At 47.8% G+C, this 13670-nt stretch overlaps 3 non-coding genes across 3 annotated transcripts; all 3 read right to left on the bottom strand.

Annotated features, from left to right (window-relative positions):
* Positions 1-2689: 2689 nt before the first annotated feature.
* On the bottom strand, positions 2690-2880 carry LOC142682018 (U2 spliceosomal RNA). Its single transcript, XR_012853832.1, has one exon. It is a non-coding gene; the product is annotated as a U2 spliceosomal RNA (small nuclear RNA).
* A 1271-nt stretch (positions 2881-4151) lies between these two features.
* On the bottom strand, positions 4152-4338 carry LOC142682096 (U2 spliceosomal RNA). Its single transcript, XR_012853893.1, has one exon. It is a non-coding gene; the product is annotated as a U2 spliceosomal RNA (small nuclear RNA).
* Positions 4339-10503: 6165 nt separating this feature from the next.
* Positions 10504-10694, bottom strand: LOC142681960 (U2 spliceosomal RNA). The gene has a single exon (XR_012853779.1). It is a non-coding gene; the product is annotated as a U2 spliceosomal RNA (small nuclear RNA).
* Positions 10695-13670: the final 2976 nt, after the last annotated feature.

Raw genomic sequence — 13670 nt, 5'->3', positions numbered from 1 at the left:
TGAGGAAACCTTCCCCAGGAGAGCTGGGTACTTCTGAGGCCACCTCAGATGACTTAGGGCTAGAACTAGAGTCACTGTCCAGCAATGAGAAGGGATTTGCATGAGCAGAATCTTCCAATAAGCCTATCTTCAGTCTCTTCACCGCCTTTCCAGACTTCCCCCTTTTTGAGACCACTTTATGAAAAATTTCAGCACTAGTGGCACTAGGCATCCTGGCCTCCTTCTCGTCCTCCTCCGATATTGACCACTCCACTTTAGCTGAGTCTTCCATTTTTGACTCTGGGCTAGAAAAAGACAAAATTTGCATACTTGCACCATCATCAGGGGAAGCACACCCAATAGGTGGCGCTGTGTCTTCACCTTCCATAGGCATAACCCCAGGTGTTTCATCAACACTTTGCTCTGCAGGAGGGACCACACCCAACTCCATGCTGTTAGTATGTGAGGTTAGAACCTCTCCTAATCCAGCTTTCCCAGGGTCCTGAGAAGCAGGCACAGAAACACTGCCAGCTGGCTCTGAAATTGCATCAGAAGTGGCAGCAAGGGAACTTGTTGTTCTCACCTGTCTGCCCCATGTTCTTCTCTCTTGCCCTAAAAAGGGAAACACCTTTGGACATTTCCTACAAGTATGACCCGGCAAACCACAAATGTCACACCTGGATGGGGAAATACATGCACTAGCCTCATGTCCTGTTTCTTTGCAATTCCTGCATACTTTGCCTTTGCATGCATCTTTGGTATGCCCGTAGGAAAAACATGATCTGCAAAAACATGGCATATCTTGGTAATAAAGATATCCCTTATTACCACCAATTGAAAAATTTGCAGGAGGATTCATCACTCCTCCAATACAGCTGGAGTCAGGTTTCAGCCTGACCCAGTACTTAATATCACCATTGAAAACTCCCCATAGGTTCTTCTGCTCCACACCTCCTCTAACATGGGTACAGTAGTGAGCTAAGAAGGCCCTGACCAGCCTTCTATCCAGAAATGGGTTATACATGTGGATGGTAATACATTTCTCCACTGCTGAAAAAAGAGGTTGCACTTCAATAGATGTTAAAGCCTCATGCATGTGTTTCTCCTTGAGCAACTGAAATACATTTAAACAGTAGGCGGCCTCAAAAAAGGATACATCATATGTAGCAATATTGCTGAAAGCTTGGATACAGAATACCTCTACCAACTTAACTCCAGCCAGGTCCAGAAGGATGTTCTCAATGATATGTCCAGTATCAACTTCTTCTCTCCTCTGCTCATTCACCACAAAACGGATAGTGTTACGCACAGCTGCCATCTTGAAAGGGAATGCCCAACGGCACGGTGATCGCTCCCAAAAACGTCGGATAGGACTCCACGAAAGGCCGAACCCCCCGGCCCAGACCAGGCAATGAACCTGATCTGAGCCAAAAGGCCGAGAAGCGATAACCCGAACGGGCCGCGCGTTGACCGAGCCTGCCCAATACTGCTGTTCACCCCTTGCAGCGATTCAGCCTACTCCTAGGCAATTCCATGGGGCCCTGCAGGCTCACACACACTCACAGCTACTAAGCGGGAGGTGAATAAAGGCCGGAGAGGAAGCAAGACAGGATTTGCTTCTTTTGCTTGCACCACAATGCAGTGCTGAAAGAGGAGGAATCGACATAAAAACGCCTTCCTGGCAACGCCCAAATGCCCTCCTGCCGTGCAAACACTGGCAGCAGCAGCAGCAGCAGTAAGTGCATGCCCACTGCCACCCCTTCTCCTTTCACACCTTGTATCAGCTTTAATCCAGTCCAGTGCTGCCTGCTGAGCAGCACTGACCAACACTGCCTGGGCCCAGGCTTTTATCTCTGAGGCCCCATTATGATGTCAGAAAGCTGGCTCTGGCTCCTGAGGTCTCCACTATGACACGTGCAAAGTTCCGTCTGAACTTTATATAAGACGGTGCGGCTCAGTCAGTCACTCAGTGTTGCCTGAGAGGGCAACACTGCAACAGCCGGCCCCCAGGCTGTCTTTTTTTTGCACAGCTAGTTGCCTCCAGGAGGCCACAAGAGGGAGACAAGGGACTGCAAAATGTTAAATAGGCATCCACCAACTTTACAGACAACTTGTTCTCCTTGCTCCTACAACCTCCATCCTTGCACAGTTTGTTATTCTTCCAGGTAACATAGTAACAAATCCAAATTGCTGCTCTCTTTGTAGGCAAGCAATGGTTTGTTGCAACTGCAATTCTTACTTCTTCTTGAAATGTAGGGACCACAGTACATTCCATCACATCCATCTAGTGTACACAGGTAGGTCCATTGTGACGGGCGGGCGGGCGGGCTGGCTGCTTTAATGGCTGTTTGCTGTTCCCCTACTCCACTCCACTATTTGACTATGGTGCTGCATCAATCAGTGGCTGGCTCAGGTGCAGCTCTTTAACCTACCTAGGAGGGAGGGCGGAGAGAAGACAAGGAAGGTGAATGAGCTGTTCCAATGTGAAATGCCGGAAACACAGAAACACAGACGACACAAAACAAGAGGTGGCAATGTATTAATTAATTGCATTTAATAAATTAGCTCATTATCACACATGACTGTACAAATGCATTGTCCAACAGGTGTTGAAATAATGGGATTAAAAGGGGAGATCCCATCCGAAAGACAAAAACAATGGCAAACACAAAAAGCACTTTTGGAATCTGATTTTAGTAAACACATAAGGAAAGGGTGCTCCGGTCCTGGAAATACTGCAATACCAGGTCAATGCGTGGAGTGGACAGAGCAAGCTCTATTTCCATCTCCCTGTTCTAAAAATCCATTTAATATATGGTCCCCAGATAGGGGACGTATCAGATATTAAACTGATAAGAACAGATACTACACTTGATCTTAGCCAAAAGGCCGAGAAGCGATAACCCGAACGGGCCGCGCGTTGACCGAGCCTGCCCAATACTGCTGTTCACCCCTTGCAGCGATTCAGCCTACTCCTAGGCAATTCCATGGGGCCCTGCAGGCTCACACACACTCACAGCTACTAAGCGGGAGGTGAATAAAGGCCGGAGAGGAAGCAAGACAGGATTTGCTTCTTTTGCTTGCACCACAATGCAGTGCTGAAAGAGGAGGAATCGACATAAAAACGCCTTCCTGGCAACGCCCAAATGCCCTCCTGCCGTGCAAACACTGGCAGCAGCAGCAGCAGCAGCAGTAAGTGCATGCCCACTGCCACCCCTTCTCCTTTCACACCTTGTATCAGCTTTAATCCAGTCCAGTGCTGCCTGCTGAGCTGCACTGACCAACACTGCCTGGGCCCAGGCTTTTATCTCTGAGGCCCCATTATGATGTCAGAAAGCTGGCTCTGGCTCCTGAGGTCTCCACTATGACACGTGCAAAGTTCCGTCTGAACTTTATATAAGACGGTGCGGTGCGGCTCAGTCAGTCACTCAGTGTTGCCTGAGAGGGCAACACTGCAACAGCCGGCCCCCAGGCTGTCTTTTTTTTGCACAGCTAGTTGCCTCCAGGAGGCCACAAGAGGGAGACAAGGGACTGCAAAATGGAAAATAGGCATCCACCAACTTTACAGACAACTTGTTCTCCTTGCTCCTACAACCTCCATCCTTGCACAGTTTGTTATTCTTCCAGGTACCATAGTAACAAATCCAAATTGCTGCTCTCTTTGTAGGCAAGCAAGGGTTTGTTGCAACTGCAATTCTTACTTCTTCTTGAAATGTAGGGACCACAGTACATTCCATCACATCCATCTAGTGTACACAGGTAGGTCCATTGTGACGGGCGGGCGGGCGGGCTGGCTGCTTTAATGGCTGTTTGCTGTTCCCCTACTCCACTCCACTATTTGACTATGGTGCTGCATCAATCAGTGGCTGGCTCAGGTGCAGCTCTTTAACCTACCTAGGAGGGAGGGCGGAGAGAAGACAAGGAAGGTGAATGAGCTGTTCCAATGTGAAATGCCGGAAACACAGAAACACAGACGACACAAAACAAGAGGTGGCAATGTATTAATTAATTGCATTTAATAAATTAGCTCATTATCACACATGACTGTACAAATGCATTGTCCAACAGGTGTTGAAATAATGGGATTAAAAGGGGAGATCCCATCCGAAAGACAAAAACAATGGCAAACACAAAAAGCACTTTTGGAATCTGATTTTAGTAAACACATAAGGAAAGGGTGCACCGATCCTGGAAATACTGCAATACCAGGTCAATGCGTGGAGTGGACAGAGCAAGCTCTATTTCCATCTCCCTGTTCTAAAAATCCATTTAATATATGGTCCCCAGATAGGGGACGTATCAGATATTAAACTGATAAGAACAGATTTTTTTTTTTTTTTTTTTTTTTTTTAAAACCTTCAGGTTTGGATTAATTTTGTTTAAAAGCACTCGTTCATATCCTGTCGATACTTACTATCAGTATCCTAGATATTCTGAACGGTTCCATCCAATCATCATCAGGCTTTTTCATTTAGGTTTTTTAAATTTTCATATAACAAAAAGCAAATACAGAAATCATATCAAAAAAATTCCACCCCTCCACTACACTCTCACCATATACCTCCACTTCAAGACCTTCCAAATCCCTTCTGCATCCCCCTCCCCCAACCTTTCCTTATCTACCAAATACACTGTATACATCCTATCCAATACCATTCTCAAACATCCTTCCACAGTTACATCTTTTTTTCTAAACACATACAGGTTCCTAACATCCCACAAAACCTCTTTTATAATTGCTAGCATGACAAATAATACCCTTTGATTTTTCTCACTTACACTCGCAAGCCCAAACAAAACTATTTCCATACATAACCTATTGATCCCAACCAACTCCTTAAGTAACGGACCCATACCCCTCCAAACTCCCTGTGCCACCCCACAATTCCAAAACAGATGCACTATACTTTCGCTCCCACCACAATTCTCTCTTGGACACAAATCACTCCTCACAACTCCACGATTTTTCTGAAACTCTCTAACTGACAACCCACCATGCAAACTCTGCCATACAATCTCTCTCTGTCTATTTGTAATACCATCTGTCCTCAACCCCTTCCACACCTTACCAACACACTGACCTCTCACCATATTTATATTACATTGGACTTCCATATCTTTTATACACTTAAACACACTCTTCTTATCTTTCAAACATTCTTTCTTCACCGTGGTCAATCCAAACTTCCTCATAAAATTCTCAATAAACTCATACCATTTAGGACTCACAAACGCATACGGCTTCCTTAAATCTCTTTTCATCCATCCTATTTTTCCTAACACCTTCCCACCCAGAAATCTCACCATGCATGCAAATTTCCAATCACCTCCCAGCATCCTCTTCACTGCAAACATCACATTCACCCCTAAATACACTTCAATATTAGGAAAATTCATACCCCCATTCACCCAGTCCTTCAGCACAGTCTCCCTTCTCACTCTCTCCATTGTCGTTCCCCAGAAAAACACAAACACAATTCTATTCAATTTCCTTACAACCATATACCCCGGAGGAAACACCACAGCAAGATACAGAAAAATCGGCAAAATCACACTTTTTATCACCATTATCTTTCCTTCAAACGTCAACTCTCTCAAACTCCAAAATCTCAACTTCCTACTCACTCTTTTCTCCACATCTACCCAACTCTCACTTCCATCCAATTTTTCATCCATTTTAACCCCCAAAATTTGAATCGCACCGTCCACTCTTTTCACACCCAAGTCCTCGTTCATACCTGAACTTCCAAACCTCTTATACTCACTTTTCTTCCAATTTACCCTAAAAGCAGACGCACCACAAAACAAGGACACCAATAGTTTTGCCCTCCTCAAAACTGCAATAGAATCACACAGCACACACACATCGTCCATATACGCCAACACTTTCAGCTCTTTCCCACCACCCCCTGGAATCTGTATTCCTCTCATACACTTATCCTTCCTAATCATCTCTAATAATGGTTCTAAAGCACACACAAAGACTATAGGGGACAAAGGGCATCCCTGCCTAACACCCGAACACACCTTCACTTCTTCACTCACCCATCCGTTTATCAAAATCTTACTGCCAACACCCCTATACAACATCCTCACCATATTCACAAAGTCTCCAGGAAACCCCAACTTCACCAACACTTTAAACAGAAAATCATGCGACAACCTATCAAACGCTTTTTCAAAATCAATAGACAACACACTAACCTCTTGCTTTCTCTCCCTTGCATCCCACAACACATCTCTCAACAAACAAAGATTTTCCCCAATCCTTCTCCCAGGAATTCCACACACCTGATCCTCCCCAATCACCTGACTGATCACATCTCTCATTCTATTGGCAATCATTTTAGCAAAAATCTTATAATCCACATTCAACAAAGTTATAGGTCTCCAATTCCTTACATCCTTCTCATCCCCTTTCTTATAAATCAGCACAACCACTCCACTCTTCATACTCTCCGCCAATCTACACTTTTCCCGCATAAAAACATATATCTCAATCATATCTAGCTTAATCACATCCCACATTCTCTTATAAAACTCCACTGGCAACCCATCCTCTCCCGGAGTTCTATTCACTGACATGCTTTCAATAGCTGTTTTAACCTCTTCCTCCCCAACTCCTCTCATCAGCCTATCATACTCCACTCTCTCCACCTGCTTCTCAATCACAGCCACCACATCAGACTCCAAATCTCTATCACACTCCTTTACTGCATACAATTCTCTGTAAAACTCTTCAACCACTCTTAACACCACTTTCCCTTTTACCACATTCCCATCCTTATCATACACACATACTAAATCCTCTTTCTTCCCAATCACTTTTTTAAAAAAATATCTCGAACATTTCTCATTCTTTTCTACCTTATCCAATCTTGCTTGATACATAATTTCCTTACCCTTCTTCACCATCCATTCTTTCATATTCTTCTTAACTTCCTCAATCTTCTCATCCACCTCCCAACCATTCTTCTTCAAATTCCTCAAAAACCCCAATCTTTTATACAAGCACTCATACTTTCTCCTTCTACCAGCTGCTCTTCTATAACCCACTTTCTTAAAATATACTTTTGTCTTTTGCTTCACCCAATCCCACCACTCCAACACATCTACAAACTCTTTCTTCCTTCCACACCAACTCCCATACAAATTAGCATATTTCCCATACACCTCCTCATCTTCTAACAAATTAACATTTAATTTCCATAAACCCCTCCCACTTATACATTCCACATCCAAAACCAGTTCACACATCACACACTCATGATCTGAATATATTACCCTCATTTGCATATAATTTTTTCCCATCACACCTTTCGACACAAAACACATATCTAGTCTTGAACTATAAATACCCCTGTCTGAAAAATATGTATCTTGGGGGTCTACCCCACATAATTTTATCACATCCTTCAACTGAAAATCAAACAATATATTTTTAACCACATTACCAGACACATCCACATTTTTTCCATCAATCTCACAATTAAAGTCCCCTATCCACACAACCGGATCCTTCCCAGGCAAAAACATTTTAACTTTTTCCAACAATTCCACTCTTTCATTCTTATTAGCTGGAGCATATATATTAATTATACGAACATTCACTCTATTAAATCTCACCACCACCATCACACACCTTCCCTCCTCAATAACAGTATAACTGCAAATTTCTATTTTTTTGTTTTTGAATAGAATCCCTATACCATCATTTCTATTTTTATTAGACATTGACCATATTGCAGGCCCGTGCACCCACTCCTCCTGCCCCACCACAAAATCTAATCCACACTCTTGTACACAGATTACATCCACATTTTGGTTTGCTAGAAAATCTAGTATGAGAGCCCTTCTAGCTCTACTTCTAAACATGCGGACATTAGAAGACAAAAATTTCAAAGACATAATAAAAAAACAACCCTAAGGAAGAAATTTAAGCAGTGTCATTATTTAAGGATTTTTCCCGGGCGTATTTTGGAAGTACCTTCTCCGCCAGCGCTTGTATCCATGTGGGCCTCAAATAGAGATTCGAACGGGTTCTCCAATGAAATCTCCGCTTCCTCCTCCTTTTCAAACCGTGGCTTTTTTGCCGTTTTCCTGGGGGGGCGAAAACATTCTGCACCTGAGACAGACACTTCCCCCGCAGGAGGTTCATCTTCCTCGGAGAGAGACCAGTCAATTCTTAACGACTCCTCGATCACAGTGCTCATGGGAGATTCCACAGCTGGGCTCATCAGCACCTCCCCCATCTCCACCTGCTGCTGCACTTGAACACTTTCATTTTCATGCCTTTTTTCCGCCTCCTCAGAGATCCTCAAAATTCTTGCTCCTTCCTCCCTCTTCCTATCAAGATCTATTTGGTTTCTTTGCCTTCTAGCTTCCTCTTGCTTCTTCCTTTCTTCCCTCCTCTTTACAACCTCAGGACAGTCTCTATACATATGGCCAGTTTGTCCACACAGGTCACAGGCTCTAGGCTGTGGACACGCCCCAGCCTCATGTCCAGGATTTTTGCAATTCCTGCATAATTTAACCCCTGGGCAATCCTCCCTTAAATGGCCAAATTTGAAGCAGTTCCTACAGAAAGATGGCTGCCCTTGGTAGTAGAGGTAGCCTCTGTTCCCAGCCACAGAAAAGTTGGCAGGTGGGTGTCTCACTCCCCCAATGCAACTCTCGTCCGGCCTTAATTTTACCCAAAATTTATAGGTACCATTGAAAATATTGAGGATACTTCTTTGTTTTACCCCCCCTTTCACACTCAAACAGTACTGTCCAAGAAAATTCTTTAGGACATTGACATCAGTGAAAGGATTGAACACATGGATAAAAACAGTTTTTTCCTCTAACTCAAATAGTGGAACAAAAGTCACATTTTTCAGTACCTGGTTTGCAGCGTTGGTCTTCAGGCACTCGTAAAAAAGCAGGCAGGTCCCATCATTATAAAAGGAAACGTCATAAATACCTTGCTTTTTAGATTCCTGGATACAAAACACATCGTTTTCCAAGGTAATACCAGCCATTTTTTCCACGATTTCATGACCAATATACGAGATGCAGTTCTTCACACTGTCTGCGGTATCCACCTTCAGCCGGACGGTCTTCTGTATACCTGTTGAAAATTCCATACTTGCCATTTTGCCTATCGGTCCAGGACCATAGGAGGATCACCACTCAAGAGGTCTCCTGCTACTGCAGGAACACTCGCACCCCCAACCCAGACCAGAGCAATAAACTCTGATCTGAGCCAAAAGGCCGAGAAGCGATAACCCGAACGGGCCGCGCGTTGACCGAGCCTGCCCAATACTGCTGTTCACCCCTTGCAGCGATTCAGCCTACTCCTAGGCAATTCCATGGGGCCCTGCAGGCTCACACACACTCACAGCTACGCGGGAGGTGAATAAAGGCCGGAGAGGAAGCAAGACAGGATTTGCTTCTTTTGCTTGCACCACAATGCAGTGCTGAAAGAGGAGGAATCGACATAAAAACGCCTTCCTGGCAACGCCCAAATGCCCTCCTGCCGTGCAAACACTGGCAGCAGCAGCAGCAGCAGTAAGTGCATGCCCACTGCCACCCCTTCTCCTTTCACACCTTGTATCAGCTTTAATCCAGTCCAGTGCTGCCTGCTGAGCAGCACTGACCAACACTGCCTGGGCCCAGGCTTTTATCTCTGAGGCCCCATTATGATGTCAGAAAGCTGGCTCTGGCTCCTGAGGTCTCCACTATGACACGTGCAAAGTTCCGTCTGAACTTTATATAAGACGGTGCGGCTCAGTCAGTCACTCAGTGTTGCCTGAGAGGGCAACACTGCAACAGCCGGCCCCCAGGCTGTCTTTTTTTTGCACAGCTAGTTGCCTCCAGGAGGCCACAAGAGGGAGACAAGGGACTGCAAAATGGAAAATAGGCATCCACCAACTTTACAGACAACTTGTTCTCCTTGCTCCTACAACCTCCATCCTTGCACAGTTTGTTATTCTTCCAGGTAACATAGTAACAAATCCAAATTGCTGCTCTCTTTGTAGGCAAGCAATGGTTTGTTGCAACTGCAATTCTTACTTCTTCTTGAAATGTAGGGACCACAGTACATTCCATCACATCCATCTAGTGTACACAGGTAGGTCCATTGTGACGGGCGGGCGGGCGGGCTGGCTGCTTTAATGGCTGTTTGCTGTTCCCCTACTCCACTCCACTATTTGACTATGGTGCTGCATCAATCAGTGGCTGGCTCAGGTGCAGCTCTTTAACCTACCTAGGAGGGAGGGCGGAGAGAAGACAAGGAAGGTGAATGAGCTGTTCCAATGTGAAATGCCGGAAACACAGAAACACAGACGACACAAAACAAGAGGTGGCAATGTATTAATTAATTGCATTTAATAAATTAGCTCATTATCACACATGACTGTACAAATGCATTGTCCAACAGGTGTTGAAATAATGGGATTAAAAGGGGAGATCCCATCCGAAAGACAAAAACAATGGCAAACACAAAAAGCACTTTTGGAATCTGATTTTAGTAAACACATAAGGAAAGGGTGCACCGATCCTGGAAATACTGCAATACCAGGTCAATGCGTGGAGTGGACAGAGCAAGCTCTATTTCCATCTCCCTGTTCTAAAAATCCATTTAATATATGGTCCCCAGATAGGGGACGTATCAGATATTAAACTGATAAGAACAGATACTACACTTGATCTTAGCCAAAAGGCCGAGAAGCGATAACCCGAACGGGCCGCGCGTTGACCGAGCCTGCCCAATACTGCTGTTCACCCCTTGCAGCGATTCAGACTACTCCTAGGCAATTCCATGGGGCCCTGCAGGCTCACACACACTCACAGCTACGCGGGAGGTGAATAAAGGCCGGAGAGGAAGCAAGACAGAAGAGGCTGGACGCAGCCGCAGGGTTAAGGGAAGCCGGCATGACCGTCCTGGTAGGGAAAGGGTTAATGAGGTGAGGGAAAGTTGGGTTGGAAGGAGCTGAAGGAGGGACGGGGAGGAGTTAAGGGGGACGGGGGGGCTGTTACTGCGCTTCCCGCTGTTTCTCGGCATTGAGCCGGAAGCAGCGGGAGGAGTAACATAGAGTAAGCAAGCTCCCCGTTGCCCGGTTTTTTAGAAATGGCAGAAGCCATTATGTTAGAGCGGCTGCGGGCCGCTGCTGTGCACCACGGTCCCGGATGGCTAGAGGAGACCGTGGCTGCAATAACGAGGATCCCGGACGCCGTTTCGCCACGTCGGGCACGGCGTTCGGGGTCTGTTGAAAAGGACAGGCTCCCCTCCCCCGGCCCCCTTACGAGCATGGCTATGGCGGCGGGGGGGGGAGTCGGCAACAACCGCTCCTGCGCTGGGCAGGCAGAGAGCGGTGCCAGGGGTGACGGCGATGCAGGCTGGGTCGACCCGTCCCTCTCGGCGGTCCCGACCTCCAGAGCGCCTCAGTCCGGAGGTAGTCCCGCGGACACGGCGTCGCAGAGGGAGCCCGATCCCGGACGCTGCAGGCCAGGCAGCTGGGAGGACCGCCCCTTCCCAGGCCCTGCGTCCTGGCAGGAATCCCAGGCCGCGACGGGGTCCGGCGGTAAGCAGGGAGTCGCAGGCTGGGCTCCCTGTCACCCCTCCCCCATCAGATGGAAGACGTGGAGAACAAGGTACGGCCGCCCCGCATGGTGATGTTCCGGCCAGGGGGCAGGCTTCGTCAGGATCGTCTAGACGGACGCCTAGAGCTGCAGCGACGTCGAGGCAACAGGTCCGGTCGGAAGTCTGGGTCCCGGCGGTCGGGCGGCAGGTTGCCGGCCCATTGGTCAGCGCGTCCTCATCCCCGTTCCGAAGAGGTCGTTGGGAGGGACAGTCGTCGGCGAGAGAAGAACTGGAGGAAGGTGAACTGGACGTGTATCGTCGAGGTCAGGATGGTCCGGCTGACGGGAACACAGCGCCTGTGCAGCCCGGTGAGTGTATAACTCCATCATTGTCTTATCCAGCGATTTTTATGTCGGGTGTCGGCGGGGGGGCTGCTAGCATTGCATCGGGGGCTGGTAGTGGCGCGGGCGGACGCGACGGAGCGGGTTTGGCAGATTTAGTGGGTTGCTTACGGGAGCTGGTGGGGCGCCTGGATAGGGCCGCGGCGCCGGTAGTAACGGAAGTGTCTCCTGCGATAGTTTGGGAAGGCCCCAGGGACGTGGGAGCGTTACAGGCGCGTCCTGCGGTGGCGGTTAGAGAGGCGGTCGCGGTGTCGGTACAGACCGAGGCACAGAAGGACGGCGATCGAGTGCGTATGGACGATCGTGCTCGGGGGGAGGTGTATGTTTGTTTTGAGGGTCCGTTGGGTGCGCATTTAAAGCAGGAGGTGCGCGATCGGATCTGGAAAGACGAATATGTTGAAATTTTTTCTCTCTTGCCGCTGGCTAAATTTAATTTGGATAAGAGCAAGCGGGATGAGAGTAAAAAGGACGAGGAGGAACGGCGGCGGTATAGGCTGATCCCGCAGACGTTCGTTAATTGGTCGCAGGCGTTCGCCATATTGGCTAGTGTGATAGGGGAAAAGGCGCCGGAAAATTGTTCGGCGCTGTTTTGTTATTTTGATGCCATTGGGGAGGCTCATAGGGCGTATGGGGGTCAGGCGTGGCTGCGATATGATGAGCAATTCCGTCAGCGGAAGGCGGTTCGGCCGGCGATTCGGTGGGACCAGAAGGATATTGCTCTCTGGTTACGGGTTACGGCTCCGGTTAGGCAGCCCTTTCCCGGGAGCGGTGGCCAGGGAGGCCAGTCTAGTCAGAGTGGACAAAGCGGCGGGGGAAAGGCGGGGTTTTGCTGGCAATTTAATGAAGGTCAGTGCAAGTTCGGGGCCACGTGCAAGTTCAAGCACGTGTGCTCCGAGTGTAATGGTGCATCACACGGGGCGGCAAAATGTCTGCGAAAAAAGAGGTCAGGGAACCAGCACGGGGCTGGTCAAGGGGGTGTCGCCGGTGAGGGTGGAAAGGATGGCCCCTTATCTAAGTGAGTATCCGGATAGGGCGGCAGCTAAGTTGCTTTATGAAGGGTTTCGTGTTGGGTTTGTTATTCCTCCACCTCCTTATGAGGTTCCGGTTACGCGGAGGAATTTAAAATCGGCTTACTTGCATGCGGAAGTCGTGTCGGAAAAGTTGTTAAAAGAAGTTTCGTTGGGTCGCATGTCGGGGCCATTTGTTGAGTCGCCGGTAAAAGATTTAGTTGTGTCCCCTTTGGGTATTGTCCCTAAACGCGAGCCCGGAAAGTTTCGTTTGATCCAACATTTATCGTATCCCAAAGGTTCGTCGGTAAATGACGGGATTGATCACGAGTTGTGTTCCGTAGTTTATACCTCATTCGATAAGGCGGTGGGGTTAGTGCGGGCTGCGGGTCCTGGGGCGCTGCTAGCAAAAACTGACATCGAGGCGGCGTTCAGGTTGTTGCCGGTTCATCCAGAAAGCCAACGGCTGTTGGGTTGTTTTTGGAATGGGGCTTTTTACGTGGATCGGTGCCTTCCGATGGGGTGTTCCCTTTCTTGTGCATACTTCGAGGCGTTTAGTAGCTTCGTGGAGTGGGTAACGAGGGGGGCATCCGGGGTCGACTCGTTGATCCATTACTTGGATGATTTTTTGTGCGTTGGCCCGGGGGGTTCGCCGGTTTGCGGTAATCTGCTTCATGCTCTACAGAAGGTGGCGAGGGATTTTGGGATTCCTTTGGCGCC

Source organism: Rhinoderma darwinii (assembly GCF_050947455.1).
Source record: "Rhinoderma darwinii isolate aRhiDar2 chromosome 2 unlocalized genomic scaffold, aRhiDar2.hap1 SUPER_2_unloc_7, whole genome shotgun sequence".
NCBI lineage: Eukaryota > Metazoa > Chordata > Amphibia > Anura > Rhinodermatidae > Rhinoderma > Rhinoderma darwinii.
This window is presented reverse-complemented; position numbering and strand designations above follow the sequence as displayed.